Below are 18,401 nucleotides of genomic sequence, written 5' to 3' on the forward strand. Positions count from 1 at the left end.
TGAGCCCAAGGCAAAAGAACCCAGAACTAAGGTCAGTGGGGTGTGATTGGATGCAGTGACCTATGGGCTGACATGGAGCTGTGGGGGGAAACCCCCACCCTAAAAATGAAAAACCTCACTGGTGGCCCACGGAAGGCCAGTTAGAAAGAGCATGAGAAGCCCCAATAGAATCCCAACCTCAGAAAGAGGGTAAGTCTTGAACAGTGAAGAAACCCCCCTACCTTAGGTGGCAAGAAAGGGCCTCAGTCGAAATGGAGGGGAGGTAAGTGACAGAGTGCTAGCAGGAGCACCCTGGTCCCTGAGGTTGCTTGAACATGGAGAAGGCTTCAGGTTTAACTGGAAGGAGTTCACCACTTTCTGTTGGGGGATTACAAATGCCTGGGAGGTAATTACTAGGCTACTGATGCAACTGGCAGTAATTGGAAGGAACAGGAAGTGGCGGGGAGGAGCTCAGAGGGTGAGCTGTGTGAGGAAGAGAAGCTGTGTGGAAAGCTCTTGCAGCAATATGCTCGTGTTTTGCTCTGTTTTTTCTTCTTGCAGTTCTTATGCCAAGTACACGCAGTGAAAGGAAAACAGCCTGGGTATGTCTGAATGTGAGGTTTTGGAAACAGACAAGGAAGTACAACATAATGGGTAACTGAGGGAGCACCGTGTGAGGGAGCCCAATGATATCATTGGTGACCACATACATATTGACAAAAGCTGATGTATCAAATGTTTGCTTTCTAACTGCCTCTATGGCAGTGAAAATCATCTCAGTGCTGAGAGTCAGAAAAAGAAACCAGTACATAGGCCTTGTGTTGTCCCTGTGCAGAGGAGCGACTTTCACTCAAAGACAGTGTCTCAACTACCATAGGGTATGTCTAAGCATGTTAAGCTAACTCCAGTGGAGCTAACACAACTGTAAAACCCTCTGTGACATATCAGGGTGCAATCCAGACCAATGAGTAGTTGCGTCACCCTTGCCCTGTAACCTGTGGTGCCCTTTAGAATGCTTTGCTGGTGTAGCCTCCAACTCGGACTGCTCACAAACAGCTTTTTGTAAGTCGTTTCCAGCTATGTCTCTGTGTGTTCTGCAGCCAGCCAGTTACACTTTGGTTCTTACCAGTCTTAAAGATTGCCACAGAGTGACCCCAACACGCTCCCAGTCCCAGATTTCCCCCCAGAAATGTATTATCCAGCCCTCCCCTGGACAGTACAAATATAGTGAGTCCATTATTCCTTTAAGGGAATAATATACACACAACTTGTTACCTCAAATGGAGTTACCCAGACACTTCAGCTTGAACACACTGGGTTAGATAAAACAAGTTTGTTAAATACAGAGAGAGATTTTAAGTGAGTACAAGTAGCGAGGCATAAAAGTCAGAAATGGTTACAAGAAAAATAAAGATAAAATGCTTACAGGTGCCTAACTTCACAAAATCTATTAGATTCGTAACAAAGTTTTCTCACCACATGCTTCAGCAGATTACTGACCAAACTCTCAGATCAGGACCCCTCCTGAAGAATCCAACAGCTGCTTCCTTTGTCTCTACAGGTGTAGTGCATGTGATGGGCAAGGAAAGAGAGAGAGAGAGAGAGAGAGAAAGGGTTGTCTTGGGGTGTTTGCCCCTGTTTTTATAGTTTCAGTCCCTTTCTTTAAAAACATTTCCATCTGGGAGCAAGGTGACAGGCCATCTGTGTGCAAGGAAACTCCATGTTGTTTCTGAGTTAAGATATAGATTTTTTGCCCCTTTCCTGCCAAAGAGTGGCCATTTTGTAGATAATGGTCCATCAGCCTTGTTTACACATGGCTGAGGCATCAGCTTGCCCTTTGTCTCTCTGAGGAACTGGTTTGCCCACTCCTCAGACTTATCTGGAAAGTATACTTTTAGTCATGATCTCATCTTATGTTTATAACTTCACATATAACGCTGCCATGTGCATTTTGCCATGATATTATTGATCAGAAAATTGAGTTTTTAAATGAGACTCACAAGGTATACCTTATAAAACATTATTACAATAGTGTGTAGGGTATGAACATGGATATATTCTGTCACACACTGTTATGATTCAGGGTAATAAGTTAAAAATTGTAATAGCATAAGATTACACATGAAATGGAGCTTGCAGCTGTTCTGCTACCAGAACCTGAACTTGATATGAATTCTTTACCACTGATCTTCATGGGGTTTCAGCATTCAAAAATCCTACTGGAATTATAGACCATGAATAACAGGTATATAAGCTTCAGAGTGGTAGTCCTGTTAGTCTGTATTAGCAAAAAAAAAATGAGTACTTGTGGCACTGTAGAGACTAACAAATGTATTTGGGCATAAGCTTTCGTGGGCTAAAATCCACTTAATCAGATGCATAGAGTGGAAAATACAGTAGGAAGATATATACAGAGAACATGAAAAGATGGGAGTTGCCATACTCTCTCTAACGAGACTAATCAATTAAGATGGGCTATTATCGGCAGGAGAAAAAAAACTTGTGTAGTGATAATCGGGAAGCAAATGTCAGCAAAGTAAGTCAGGATACTTGGAAGGCTAGTCTCACTTACAATCACTCATTTAAAGTGAAACATTAGCAATGTATTGTGGTGATTCTTGACAAAACAAACAAATTATCCCAATCTCTTGACGAACATTTGCAACATTACGAAGTAACTCTGTTACATACTATCAAATACGGATTAATCCAAATAGAATTTATTTTGAAAGCTCAAACTGTTCCATGTATAGCAAGGTATATTGTAAGACTGCAATGTGAGAATTCTTCCTTCGCAGTTGGTAGAGAAGTGCTAGAAGTGACTTTAAAAAAAAAAAAGCATTGTGGGATTATGATATTTTTAGAAGTTGCATCCCACATATACTCAGTTTAAAAGTAATTTTTTCCATAACTGCAAACCCTGCAAACAAATTCTGGGTGGAGAGTCAAGCTCAATTCTTCCCTTCTCATGTGTAACCTATAATACAGTTATAGTAGTAGGCCCCCAGTTACACATTTGAAAACTTTCTGCCTTCAATGGAAGTGGAAAAACTGTAACAGATGGAATTTTAGAATTCTATTTTGCTCCTCATGTTTATTGAATTCACCATTAAAACTTATTGTGTCACTGAAGTGACAGAGAAATGAATAGACAAGGCACAGATCTAATAAGTAACATGCTATTTTTGCTGTCACTTTTCAGAGTAGAACAATACTTAAAGACCACATTCAGGCAATACTCTGTACTATACAGATTGCAGAATCAGGAGGACTTAGTTCCTGTCAGATATGCCAAGTGTAAATTAATGATGCTATCTCAATCCAGGATGACATGTTGAGCCAACTTGAAGTACTGGAAGGTTGCTTGTTGCTCCTACTTGAATCAGCACTATCAATCTGAAGCTAGTGGTTTCTTGACTCTGTGGATGGATGTTGGCTTATAGGACACCCACACTTGTATTTGTGTGCGCTTCCTGTAACACTTGGTACAAACATCTGCTTCAGCCCTTTTGTATGCTATGCTAGGATGCCATGTGGTAGGGTGAGACAAGAGAGAACACGGGGGAAAATCAAATCACTGTCTTAATGTCTGTATACTAATGTGAGAAGTATGGGGAGTAAGCAGGAAGAACTAGAAATGCTAGTTAATAAACACAATTATGACATACGTGGTAACACAGAGTCTTGGTGGGATAATACGCATGACTGGAATATTAGTATAGAAGGGTACAGCTTGCTCAGGAAGGACAGGCAGGAAAAAAGGGAGGAGGTGTTGCCTTATATATCAAAAATGTGTATACTTGGGCTGAGGTTGAGATGGAAATAGGAGACAGACTTGTTGAAAGTGTCTGGGTAAGGATAAAAGAGGTAAAACAAGGTTGATGAGGTGGATGAGGCCTTTTTAAAAGCACTAACAAAATCATCCAAAGCACAGGACTTGGTGGTGATGGGGGACTTCAACTACCCTGACATCTGTTGAGAAAATAACAAAGCCCGGCACAGATTATCCAACAAGTTCTTGGAATGTATTGGAGGCAATTTTTTTATTTCAGAAACTGGAGAAAGCTACTAGGGGAGAGGTTGTTCTAGAGTTGATTTTGACCAATATGGAGGAACTGGTTGAGAATTTGAAAGTGGAAGGCAACTTGGGTGAAAGTGATCTTAAAATGTCAGAGGCAAAACAGTATGGTAAAGACAATGGATTTCAAGAAGGCAGACTTCAGCAAACTCAGGCAATTGGTACGTAAGATCCCATGGGAAGCAAGTCTAATGGGAAAAACCGTTCGAGAGAGTTGGCAGTTTTTCAGAGACATTATTTAAGGGCACAAGAGCAAACTCTCCCACTGTGTGGGAAAGATAGGAAGTATGGCAAAAACCATCCTGGTTTAACCAGGAAATCTTCAAAGATCTGAAAATCAAAAAAGTGTCCTACTAAAAGTGGAATGTAGGTCAAATTACAAAGGATGAATACAAACAAATAACACATGTATGTAGGGACAAAATTAGAAAGGCCAAGACACAAAATGAGATTAAACTAGCTAGAGACATAAGGGGTAACAAGAAAACAGTCTACAAATACATGAAAAACAAGAGGAAAACCAAGGACAGGGTTGGCCCATTACTCAAGGGGGGGGGGGGGGGAACAATAGTAGAAAATGTGGGAATAGCAGAAGTGTTAAATGACTTTCTTGTTTCAGTTTTCACCAAAAAGGTTAGTAGCGATTGAATGTTTAACATAATGAATGCCAGTGAAAATGGGGTAGGATCAGAGGCAAAAATAGGGAAAGAGTAACTTAAAAATTACTTAGATAAGTTGGATGTCTTCAAGTCACCAGGGCCTGATGAAATACATCCTAGAATACTTTTGCAGCTGCTGTGGCTGACCCCAGGGCTGCTCAAGCAGCTGGTATGGCCCTGTTGCCAGCTGCATGGGCTGCTGCTCAGGCAGCCCAGGCAGCTGGTCCCAGATACTGTCCCGGAGCAGCAGTCCGGGAGCAGTGGTGGGGCCCCGGGCTGCCCCTCGCCCGAGGGAGCGGTGGTGGCAGGGCCTTGAGCCGCCCTCTGCCCGGAGGAGCAGCAACGGCAGCGGTGGGGCCCAGGGCCGCTCCCCTACAAGGAGCGGTGGCAGTGGCGGGGCCCTGGGCCACCTCCCCCAGAGCAGCGGCGACCATTAGAGCACCCCCCAGAGCACCAGCATCTGCTGGAGCACTCCCCCCTCCCCCAGCACCTAAGATTTAATTCGGGGTATTTTTAGTAAAAGTCATGGACAGGTCACTGGCCATCACTTTTTGTTTATTGTCCGTGACCTGTCCATGACGTTTACTAAAAATACCCCTAACTAAATTGTAGCCTTACCTATGAGGGAAGATTGAAAAAAAATGGGTTTGTTTGGTCTGGAGAAGAGAAGACTGAGAGGGGACCTAACGGTTTCCAAGTACATAAAAGGTTGTTACACAGAGGAGGAAGAAAAATTGTTCTCCTTAACCTCTGAGGATACGACAAAAAGCAACGAGCTTAAATTGCAGCAAGGGAGGTTTAGGTTGGACATTAGGAAAAACTTCTTAACTGCCAGGGTGGTTAAGCACTGGAATAAATTGCCTAGGGAGGTTGTGGAATCTCTGTCATTGGAGATTTTTAAGAGCAGGTTCGACAAACACCCGTCAGGGATGGTTTACGTAATACTTAGTCCTACCTTGAGTGCAGGGGACTGGATTAGAAAACCGCTAGAGGTCCCTTCCAGTCCAATGATTCTATGTGTCAACCCACTTCATGCAGTATGGTTTTCATGCTGGTTTGTTTTGCAATATTTAGGTTTTGGTGTATAAAACAAATCATTATTCTCCTTACTAGGAGAGTAAAATTGGGTGACATTGGGATGTATGCACCTAATTGTAAGTCAGCACAAAATTTGCCTCTCAATCTAGTCTGTGTACAGTTGCAAATGATGGTGTCACTGTTTCTTAAATCAATTCCTCCAGCAGCAAAACATTTTGAAACGTGAACACCATCTGGTGGAGTAAGACAATCTTATACTAGTTGACTAATTTTAATTTAAATGTTAGCTGTGTTTAATTTCATTCCATGGCACTTTTAATTAGGTCTAGGGGAAAAAAATACAGCCACTTCCCTTCAGTCTTGGTTCAGTTTAGCAGTGCATCTGCGAATTAATACACATTAACAGGACAAAGCCCTGGCTGGGATGATTTAGTTGGGGATTGGTCCTGCTTTGAGCAGGGTGTTGGAGTAGGTGACCTCCTGAGGTCCCTTCCAACTCTGATATTCTATGATTCTATGATTGAAGGGTCAACAGTGTGCTCGTAAATGCTATCAGGCTGAAGTTTTAGACATCCCTTAAACTGGACAGTGGAGCTGATACCTTGGCAATGACATGCTGTTGCTTGTGGAGACCAACTGCATCTTTGAAGACTACATTCATCATGCAAAGTGATTGGAAAAAAGCCCCCAAAATAAGCAAACGTTTGTCAGGGGTCACGTAATTAGTCTCAGTGTATTAAAACCTAATTATTTTTATGACTACTTGTATGGACAGGTACAGGATCTACACTACAACTACAGGCCTCACAGTTAGGCTATGTGATTAATTTCCTTAGCAGGGTAGATGTAGGTACTGGTTAGAGGGAGCACTGAAAAATCTCAAAGCCATAAGCATTCAGAAAGCCCTACACAAGTTCTCCTCTAGTATAGTAGCTGATTACATGCTTTAACGAGAGCCTGAGCCACAACTTCGAAGCACTGTCTATGCAAGTTTTTTTTAGAGTGCTAACATGGGGCCTGCAAGACTGAGTTGTGTCGATCCAGGCTGGGAGGCTCGCTGCCACAGGCTGTGTGTGTGTAAACATATCCTCTATGCCTTTATAGCATCAATCTCCTTTGCTTCAATGATTCTTGCTTGAACAAACTTCCTTCCTTGAAATGTCAAAGTATGAAAAGATTGGGGCTATGTTTTCAAAAGACATCCCTAACAGCATTGTTTATGTCAGATAGCTTTTTTTCAGATGAATAGTACTTCATTCGTAGCCAGGAATATGGCCAGCAATGCCATAACAAACAGCTAAACAAACCATAGGAATAACCACACTGGGTTAGACCAATGGTCCATCTAACCCAGTATCCTAGCTTCCAACAGAGGCCAGTGCCAGATGCTTCAGAGGGAATGAATGGAACGGGCAATCATTGAGTGGTCCATTCCCTGTCATCCAGTCCCAGTTTCTAGCAGTCAAAAGTTTAAGTACACCCAGAGCATGGGGTTGCATCTGTGACCATCCTGGCTAATAGTCATTGATGGACCTATCCTCCCTGAATTTATCTAATTCTTTTTTGAACCCAGTTATAATTTTGGCCCTCACAACATCCACTGGCAATGGATTCCACGGGTTATCTGTGTATTTTATGAAGAAGTACTTCCTTTTGCTGTATTAAACCTACTACCTATTAATTTTATTGGGTGACCTCTGGTTCTTGCATTATGTAAAGGAGTAAATAACACTTACTTATTCACTTTCTCCCTCATTCATGATTTTATAGACCTCTATTATATCCCCCCTCAGTTGTATCTTTTCTAAGATGAACAGTCTCAGTCTTTTTAATCTCTCCTCATGGAAGCTGTTCCACACCTATAATAATTTTTGTTGTCCTTGTCCATACTTTTTCTAATTTTAATACATCTTTTTTTGAGAAGGGGCAACCAGAACTGCAAGCAGTATTCAAGATGTGGGCATGCCATGGATTTATATTGTGGAATTTCGATGTCTCCTGTCTTATTATTTATCCCTTTCCTAATGATTCCTAACATTCTGTCAGATTTCTTGGCAGCCACCACACATTCAGCAGACGTTTTCAAAGAACTATCCATGATGACTCCAAGATCTTGAGTGGTAAAGGCTAATTTAAATCCCATTCTTTCATATGTATAATTGGGATTATATTTTCCAATGTGCATTACTCTGCTTTTATCAACGTTGAACTTCATCTGCCATTTTGGTGCCCAGTTATCCAGGTTAGAGAGCTGCTTTGGTAACCCTTCGCAGTCAGCTTTGGACTTATCTATCTTTGGTAATTTTGTATCGTCTGCATATTTTGCTACTTCACTCTTTGACCCCTTTTCCAGATCGTTTTCTCCATTGTGAAAACTGATAGTTTTTTCCCTCTTTAACCTATTACTGATCCAACAGAGGACCTTCCCTCTTATCTTATGACTTTGCTTTAAGAGCCTTTCGTGTGGGACCTTGTCAAAGGCTTCTGAAAGTCCAAGTACACTATGTCCACTCGATCACCCTTGTTCACATGCTTGTTGACACCCTCAAGGAATTCTAATAGATTGGTGAGGCATGATTTCCCTTTACAGAAGTCGTATTTACTTTTCCACAAAACATTGTATTCTTCTCTGTGTCTGATAATTCTGGTCTTTACTATAGTTTCAACCAATTTGTCTGGTACTGAAGTTAGGCTTACTGGCCTCTAATTGCCAGGATCACCTCTGGAGCTCTTTTTAAATATTAGCAGTCTTCCAGTAATCTGGTACTTGGGCTGATTTAAGTGATAAATTGTATACCCCAGAGTTAGTAATTCTGAAAATTTCATATGAGTTCCTTCAGAGCTCTTGGGTGAATACCATCAGGCTGTGCTGACTTGTTGCTGTTTAATAATTTGTTCCAAAACATCCTTAATTGGCACCGTAGCCTGGGACAGTTCCTCAGATCTGTCACCTAAAAAGTATGGCTTGCGTATGGAGAGCTCCCTCACATCATCTGCAGTGAAGACCTATGCAAAGAATTCATTTAGCTTCTCTGCAATGACCTTGTCTTCTTTGAATGTTCCTTTAGCACCCTGATTGTCCAGTGGCCCCACTGATTATTTGGCAAGTTTCCTGCTTCTGATGTAATTTAACAAAGTTGCCATTAGTTTTTTTTTTTTGTCATTTGGTAGTTGCTCTTCAAATTCATTTTTTGACCTGCCCCATTATACTTTTACCCTTGACCTTTCAGAGCTTATGCTCCTTTCTATTTTCCTCACTAGGATTTGACTTCCAATTTTTAAAGGATGCTTTTTTACCTCTAACTGCCTCTTTCACTCTGCTGTTGTTTAGCCATGGTGACTTTTTTTGGTCTTTACTCTTTTTTTTTTCTTTTGGAGTATACATTTGGAATATACAGTTTCAACCTCTATTATGGTGTTTTTAAATTATTTCCTTGTAGCTTGCAGGCATTTCACTTTTGTGACCGTTCCTTCTAATTTTCCTTTAAAGTTGGAAGAGGGAGAGAGGGTGAAAAGTTCATAGGAAGGTATGGTATCGGAGAATGAAACACGCAAGGAAAAAGACTAGCTATATTGGCAGAGACGAGGAGAATGTTCATTGCTAACACTTGGTTCCGAAAGAAGGCCAACAGAAGATGGACCTGGATCGCACCAAACGTGAAGACAAAAAATGAAATCGATTACTTTCTGATGGATAGACGACGCATTGTGCAGGATATTTCAGTAGTCCCATCATTCAATATCGGTAGCGATCATCGCCTTCTGAGAGCCACACTCATGTTCACTGTGAAGGTGGAGAAAAAGGCGATGTGTATGGTGAACAGAAGGCACCAACTGGTAGCTTTCGATGAGGCAATCCTGAAGGAAAACATTTCTAGGGAAGATTGGAGCCTCTTGGATGACTGCGACGACAATTATGAGAACTTCAGTAAGAGACTGAAATGGTGTGTGAAATCAGCTGAGTGTGAAAGACCAAGAAGAGCTAGCAGAAGAATCTCAGAGAGTACAAAGACTTTATTGGAGAAGAGGAGGAAAATGAAAAGAAATGGCAGTGACAGGGTTGAGTACTCCCTTCTCTGCAAGCTCATACGAATGAAGTTGAAGGAAGACTTGGAGAAATTTCTAATCGAAAAGCTCCTAAAGGCTGCTGAAGATCATAAAAGTCTCAAAAAATGCAAACGGGAACTGGTGTTGTACAGGTCATCATTATCGGCTTTGAAGAACAGGGACTGAGAATCAGTAACGGATCGAACAGAGGTAGAGGCAATCTGCAGGGATTTCTATACCCAGCTGTTTGCATCCCATATAGATGTCCCAATGCCATCACTTCAACAAACCGATGAACACATATTCCCGATTCTCATCAGCGAAGTCCGTCACGCAGTCTATCAAATGAAAGAGGGGAAGGCTCCAGGCAAGATGGTCTGACAGTAGAAGTGCTTAAGGCAGGAGGTCCGGAACTTTGGAAAGCTCTCGCCCGAAGGTTCAGCTGCTATCTGGAAATCCAGAAGATACTATCCAGTTGGAAAGAGTCCAATATCATCTTGCTGCATAAGAAAGGTGATCGAGAAAATCTAAAGAACTATCACCCGATCTGCTTGCTTTCACATAGCTATAAGTTGTTCACTAAAATAATAACAAATTAACTGTCACAAAACCTGGATGAACAGCAACCTAGAGGGCAGGTTGGCTTTCGAAGGAATTACAGCATGATAGACCACATCTTCACTCTAAACCAACTACTAGAGCATTCAAGGGAATACAAGTTCTCTTTCTGCATTGCCTTCGTGGACTACAAGAAGGCGTTCAACAGCGTAGAGCCTAACGCCATTCTTGAAGCTCTTTCAGAACAGGGCATCAGCGTGAGATATATCACATTACTAAAGGAAGCGAACTCTGGCTGCAGCATGGACATATTGCTGTTCGATACTCCCCTCCAAATCCCCATCGAGAGAGGTGTGAAACAAGGAGATACAGTTTTACCAAAATTATTTACGGCCTGTCTTGAATTGATTTTTTGATTAGCAGACTTGAAAGGTGGGATTAATATCAACAACAAGCAGCTAAACCAGGGGTCTCACACTCAAATGACCACGAGGGTCACGTGAGGACTAGTACATTGGCCCGAGGGCCGCATTACTGACACTTCCCCCATCTGCCGTCCTCGGCCCCCCCCCACTCCACCCCTTTCATGAGGCCCCACCCCTGCCCCACCTCTTCCCACCCCTTCCCTGCCTCCATTCCAACCCCCTCCCTGAAATCTCCACCCCCTCCTCCACCACCTGCAGGAGGGGTATAGGATGTAGCAGGAGCTCAGGGCAGGGAGTTGGGGTGTGGGGTGCAGAAGGGGTGAGGCAGGGCAGGGGGTCAGGGTGCAGGGTGTGGCAGGGGGTTCAGGGCAGGGGGTCGGGGTGCAGGGTTCGGCAGGGGGCTTAAGGCAGGGGGTTGGGGCACAGGAGGGGTGCGGAAGGGAGCTCAGGGCAGGGGGTTTGGCTACAGGACGGGTTCGGGGGGTGGGCTCTGGCCCGGTGCACACCGGGAGCAGGCAGGCTTCCTGCCTGCCCACCCACCCTGCCCCCGCACTGCTCCGGGAAGTGGCCGGAACCTGGGGGATAGGGGGTACAGGGGTCTGTGTGTTGCTGTTGCTTCCATTGGCCGGGAATGGGGAACCGCAGCCAATGGGAGCTGCTGTGGGTGGTGCCTGGAGCAAGAGGAAGACACAGACCCCTGTGCCCACCCTCCCCCAGGTCCCGGCCACTTCCCGGAGTGGCGCAGGGGCTGGGCAGGCAGGCAGGGAACCTGCCCTGCCCCCTGTGCACACCGGGCCTGAGCCGCTCTAGGTAAATGCTGGAGGGGAAGGGGGACTGTGGGGAGCTGGTGGGCTGCAGGAAATAGCCCCGTGGGCCGTGTGTTTGAGACCCCTGAGCTAAACCATCTCAGGTTCGCAGATGATATAGTGCTGATAGCCAAAAATACAGCCCAGTTTGAGAGACTGCTTAAAGAACTCAATGTGAAAAGAGTAGTCAAGTCAGATTAAAAATGAACCGGTCGAAAATGAAATACATGAGATCAGATTATCTGCCAGGAACCCAAATAACTCTTGGAGGAGAGCAGATCCAAGAGGTTGATAAATACGTTTATTTGGGAGAAGAAGTCAACATGCACCACGATCAGAAAGCGAACTGTCGTGCAGAAAAAAAGCTGGATGGTGCGCATTCAGTGACATCAAGGACATCCTCCAAGGAAAGATCAGCAAAACAACTTGTGCAAATCTTTTTAACTCGACCGTGCTTCCAGTGATGCTATAAGGCAGTGAAACATGGTCGCTGACAAAGATGGAAGAACATCAACTGTCTGTCACACAGAGGGCGATGGAACGAACATTTTTGGGCATTTCGCTCTGCGATCACATCCCCAACGAAATAATTAGGCAGCAGTCTGGAGTGAGAGATGTTGTTGAAAGCAGGCTCAGCAAAATGCGGTGGGCGGGACATGTGGCCCGACTCAGCGATAACAGATGGACTGCAGCTATATATGAGTGGTATCCACGAGAACAGAAACGGCCACGTGGTCGGCCTCCAAAGAGGTGGAATGATTTCCTAACAAGGAGACATATGGGACAAGCATGGCGAAGGATGGCAAGAGCGAGAGGAGATTGGAAGGCGTGTTGTGATCGGCTTAGTCTTAAATTATGAAGGACTGACAGTCTATGCAGCTTCCTTATTGTTGTATAGTTCCTCTTTTTGAAGTTAAATGCTACTGTGGTGGGTTTCTTTGGCATTTCCCCTCCTACAAGGATGTTAAATTTAATTACATTATGGTAGCTATTACTGAGCACCTGGCAGCATCAAAACATGCTGGAGGAATTTTTGCTATTGTACAGAGTGATGGCTGATTGCTTGAGAGAAATGGAAGTAAATGTGCTCATGTACAAGGCAGAATAAAAAGAATAGACTAACTACAAGGTGAAGTCATGAAGCTAGCTGATGAATAATTACAATCAAAGAACCTGTACTGAAGGGCAATATTGAACACGTCAGGGGACATGTCACCAGGAAATTTGCTTCCTCCCAATAAAGATTGTGTGCCACCTTACACAACAACTAAAAGTTAAGTCTCAATTAGGTGGAGAGTTGTGCTCTACAGCCAAATAGCCACCGACCACATAGGAGAAATATATATTGGATATAGTCAGATATTTAGCAGCATTAAAAGAATGCATAGTACAGATGTTCCCCCTGGCATTGAAGTGTGTGTGCTCAAACCTATAACAAACTTAGTTAATCTTTGGATACAGATGAGGGACGCTATATGCCATCTTGTGACTGGAATGATAAAAGTAGTTCCTGACTCAAAAGTCAGGCTTCTATCCTGTTTGTTCGTCGATGAGAGGGCAGTACATCTGACGCCCTTGAACAAACTTTTATGAAATCTTAAGTTAAAGGTCCCATATCTAAGAAGATTGATGTCCTTTGATCTAGACTTCAGGGAGATTTGGTTGTGTTTTCACAACAGCTTACTTGGCATTGTTTATAGTTCTGCTAAAATAGTGCAGATAGCTAGCACTGAGCTTTGCACAGCATATTGCGTCTTGCTGTAGGTTCTGGTGATTCTAATAGTTGATCACAGACAGAAAACTACAGTTTCTTAGATGAGTTCCATTTGGGGACATGATGTAGGCAATATAGTGAAAACAAGGCTATGTGGCAAAGTCAGCTCAAAGCTCTTCAGTGCTTTTAAGATACAGACCCAGTTTGCTATATGTTAAGATGAGGACACAAATGGAAGTTAGTAAAAGCTTTGTGCATGTTACAGGTTGTGCAGACTCCAGTGCTTTCCGGAGTCTCCTATGCAGCTAATGAACGAGGCCAAACTCAATGCAACCTTCTTCCCAGAGGGTCCCTCCTATATACCATGGGCTTAACAAGGCCAGCAAAGATTCTCTTACAAATACCCATATCAGTTCAGTGGTACACAATAGATCCTGTAAGCAATGTCCAAATCTCAGAACTGGACAGGACTACCCTAACCAGCCAACCTAGAGGGAATGCCATTTTCCCCCAGTGCCTACTTCTACATAAAGGTCTTAAGTGTAGTCTTATGAAGACATTATCAATGGCCTATAATGAAAAAAATGAAGACAAATTGACTAAATATCCAGCATAATGTGTAGTTATAGCAGACAATGTGATTGCATACCTCAATGAGCACGGGGGGAATCAGGCCACTTGATCTTTATTGGGAGGCTCAGATCTCAATTAGGTGGTTGCAAAATCTGTTCCTCTGTGCTGTTTTCTCTTTTCTGTTTATTGCAGAGTGCCTAATTGGACAAGGCATATACCAGGTAGAATGAAGCCTTAATCCAGATGTTCTAGTTACATACTCAAGTGTGCAATCTAACAATGGGCCGCTTTGCTTCCAGATGAAATAAAGTCACAAAATTACCTTCTATGAGAGTGGTATCTATGGATGTGCTTTCCTAGTCCTGGCCCAAATGAATGCTTCCAGCCATTCCTGCTTCTGCACACAGCCAATTAGTAGAGCTGTCAGTAATGTCCCTCCAGAATGGCTGCAGAGACTCTGATTAGCTGAGTTGGTAAATAAGGCGATATATTTCACCGTTAATATATGGAAGGGACCTAAACATCTCATTATACTATATAACCTGACCTTGGCACGTGAAGGTTGGCTGCCTAGCCTTTGAAAGGAAGCAATGAGAATGGATACTCACACTTGGCTGTGTCTGCACCAGATAGTAAGCGTTAGGCAAATTTGTACTTGGATATATTTTTGCATACTTCGATTTTATACTAGAGTTCATACAAGATGATCTCATTATAGGGTTAATGTGCCCAGGTTAAAGGTACATGTATTAACTATACTGGGGTACTGGCAATATATAAGAAAAATATTGCTTTATTCACAGTTGCCAGATTGAGTCTCGGCTAAATCCTCACCAGTTACACAGGACTACAAATTAAAATTGCAGTCTGGTCCTCAATGCCCATGCATAACATTATCTCTTAAGGATATATTCTTTCTGTCAAGTAGCTCTTTTGATAGTAGTCAAGTTGACGATTAGAGTATAGAAACTAGGGGACAGATATTTAAAGGCATTTATGCACTTGACAATCCCACTGTCACGTCCTATAATACTAATAGGACTTACTCTAGTTGATATATTTTGGAGCAAGTATTGCACTTATGTGGGTAATCATTCTTGTGATTTTTTTTCATAAGTACTTAAAATCCTATATGACTATCAAAGTGGCTTAGGCCAAGGATGGGTTTTTCATAAGTCTTTCAGACCAGGGGCTTTACAGCTTTACAGAAGGCATGCCTTTGTAACTCAGACATGCATTCACTACTGTGGCCTCTAACATTAATAGAGCATAGGTATAGGTGGCCATACATAATAGCTCAGCTTTCTGTCTGTAATTTTGAAACTGGCAATCTATGTCCAAGTTCAATGTGTGCTCATTCCACATTTAATATGTGTATGGAAATTGACAAATGTACTTTTCATTAAAAAAAAAAAACAACCATAGCAAAATATTGCACATTTTTCAATATCTACCACTTGGTGGCAGCTAACCACTGCCTTTAACCAACTACTGTATGGAAGAAAGAAACCAAAATTCCTAAATTCACTTGGTTTCAACTGGAGCAAGGTTGTCAGTATTTAAATTGCATCAGAGTTCTCTTGATTTAAGTGATATGACCAATACACTTTTATTTTCAACTTGATGCTTCTTGGTGTAGCTGGTTTCTTACTGACTGTTACAACCTCAAACTGACCTTGCTACTCCGGGGCACAATCCTGCAAGGTATCAAGGACTCTAACCGCAGTCGACCAATGCACTGACTGAAGTACATGAGTAATCTTATTAGAGACAATGATATTATTTGTGTGCTTAAAGTTAAGCACATTAGTGTTTCCTGAATGTGTATTGTGCTCAGTACCTTGCAGGAATTAGCCCTAGATACATACTAGTTGCCAATGTCTTAAAAGTTCCAAATGTAGATGGAAATGGTAAAAGCCAGTGTTTCATAAACAAAAAGCCTAAACACATCTTGCTTTCTGCTTCAGCTGCCGGTCAGAACACCATTTATTTAAATATTTTTGGATTTTTTCTATGTTTTCAAATATATTGATTTCAATTACAACACAGAATACAAAGTGTACAGTGCTCACTTCATAATTATTTTTGATTTCAAGTATTTGCACTGTAAAAAAACAAAATAGTATTTTTCAGTTCAATACAAGTACTAATACAAGTACTGTAGTGCAATCTCTTTGTAAGTTTAACTTTTATGATAAATGTAGAATTATGTACAAAAATGCATTCAAAAATAAAACAATGTAAAATTTTAGAGCCTGCAATAGAGCCACTCAGTCCTACTTCTTCTTCAACCAACCACTCAGACAAACAAGTTTGTTTACATATGCAGGAGATAATGGTGCCCCCTTCTTGTTAGCAATGTCACCTGAAAGTGAGAACAAGCATTCTTATGGCACTGTTGTAGCCGGTGTCACAAGTTTTTACGTGCCAGATGCGCTAAAGATTTCTATGTCTCTTCATGCTTCAACCACCATTTCAGGGGACATGCGTCCATGCTGACGACGGGTTCTGCTCAATAATAATCCAAAGCAGTGCGGACTGACGCATATTGATTTTCATTATCTGAGTCAGATGCCACCAGCAAAAGTGGTTTTTTGGTGGTTCATGTTTTGTAGTTTCCGCAACAGAGTGTTGCTCTTTTAAGGCTTCTGAAAGCATGCTCCATACCTTATCCCGCTCAGATTTTGGAAGGCGCTTCAGATTCTTAAACATAGAATCATAGAATATCAGGGTTGGAAGTCCAACCCCCTGCCCAAAGCAGGACCAATCCCCAGCTAAATCATCCCAGCCAGGGCTTTGTCCATAGGTAACCCATTCCAGTGCTTCACCACCCTCCTTGTGAAAACGTTTTTCCTAATATCCAACCTAAACCTCCCCCACTGCTACTTAAGACCATTACTCCTTTTTCTGTCATCGGCTACCACTGACAACAGTCTAGATCCATCCTCTTTGGAACCCCCTTTCAGATAGTTGGTACCTTCTTTGTGTTTTGTCAAATCTGCAGTGAAAGTGTTCTTAAAATGAACAACATGTGTTGGGTCATCATCCGAAACTGCTATAACATGAAATATTTGGCAGAATGCAGGTAAAACAGAGCAGGGGTCATACAATTCTCCCACAAGGAATTCAGTCACAAATTTAATTAACACATTTTTTTTAACAAGTGTCATCAGCATGGAAGCATGTCCTCTGGAATGATGGCCAAAGGATGAAGAGGCATACAAATTTTTAGTATATCTGGCATGTAAAGACCTTGCAATGCCACCTTCAAAAGTGCCATGCAAATGCCTGTTCTCACTTTCTGGTGACACTGTAAATAAGAAGAGGGCAGCATTATCTCCTGGAAATGTAAACAAACTTGTTTGTCTTAGCAGTTGGCTGAACAAGAAGTAGGACTGAGTGGACTTGTAGGCTCTGAAGTTTTACATTGTTCTGTTTTTGAGTGCGGTGATGTAACAAAAATCTACATTTGTAAATTCCACTTTCACGACAATGAGATTGCACTACAGTATTGGTATGAGGTGAACTGAAAAATACTATTTCTTTTGTTGTTTTTACAGTGCAAATATTTATAATAAAAATAATAAACATTTGGATTTCAATTACAACACAGAATATAATCTATATGAAAATGTAGAAAAACATCCAAAATACTGAATAAATTTCAATTGGTATTCTATTGTTTAACAGTACAATTAAAACTGTGATTAATCACAATTGATTTTTTTAATCACAATTAATTTTTTTGAGTTAATTGCGTGAGTTAACTGCGATTAATCGACAGCCCTGCTATAAATGTTGGTCAATAGGTGTATAACCCAACGTTAGTATGTGGTTGTAGCTATTTTGGTATAAAGCTGTATAATAAGTACTACATTTTTTGTTTTCACTCAATTTCTTGTCCCCTCCTTTCCTTTTTGATGTATATCTGAGGGTATATCTACACTACAAAATTAGGTCAATTTTGTAGACAATCATTTTGTGCCTTTTTTCCTGGGTTACCCTCCGCTCAGCTCACCCCTGCTGTTGTGAGCATTGTAAACATCTTGTGCATTATACTGCAGTATGTGCAGAACCTCACTACGAGACGGCAGCATGAGGAGGACATGGACACAGACTTTCCTGAAAGCAATTGGGACATCATGGCGGCAGTGGGGCTGGTTGATACAGTGGAATGCCAATTCTGGGCCTGGCAAACAAGCAGAGACTGGTGGGACCGCATACTCTTGCAGGTATGGGATGATTCCCAGGGGCTGCAAAACTTTCGCATGCGTAAGGCCACTTTCCTGGAACTCTGTGAGTTGCTTTCCCCTGCCCTGAAGTGCAGGAATTCTGAGATGAGAGCTGCCCTGACAGTTGAGAAGTGAGTGGCGATAGTCCTGTGGAATCTTGCAATGCCTGACTGCTACCGGTCAGTCGGGAATCAATTCGGAGTGGGCAAATCTACTGTGGGGACTGCTGTGATTCAAGTAGCCAATGAAATCACTGATGTTCTGCTATCAAGCGTAGTGACTCTGGGAAATG

The 18,401-nt window shown here is 42.3% G+C and overlaps 1 protein-coding gene across 9 annotated transcripts in view; it reads left to right on the forward strand.

The window, feature by feature from the left end:
* Nucleotides 1–18,401, forward strand: part of DNAH5 (dynein axonemal heavy chain 5) — a 313,949-nt gene that overhangs the window by 29,293 nt on the left and 266,255 nt on the right. The gene's annotated exons all lie outside the window — the stretch shown is intronic.

This window comes from Lepidochelys kempii, chromosome 2 (assembly GCF_965140265.1).
Source record: "Lepidochelys kempii isolate rLepKem1 chromosome 2, rLepKem1.hap2, whole genome shotgun sequence".
NCBI classification, from domain to species: Eukaryota; Metazoa; Chordata; order Testudines; family Cheloniidae; genus Lepidochelys; species Lepidochelys kempii.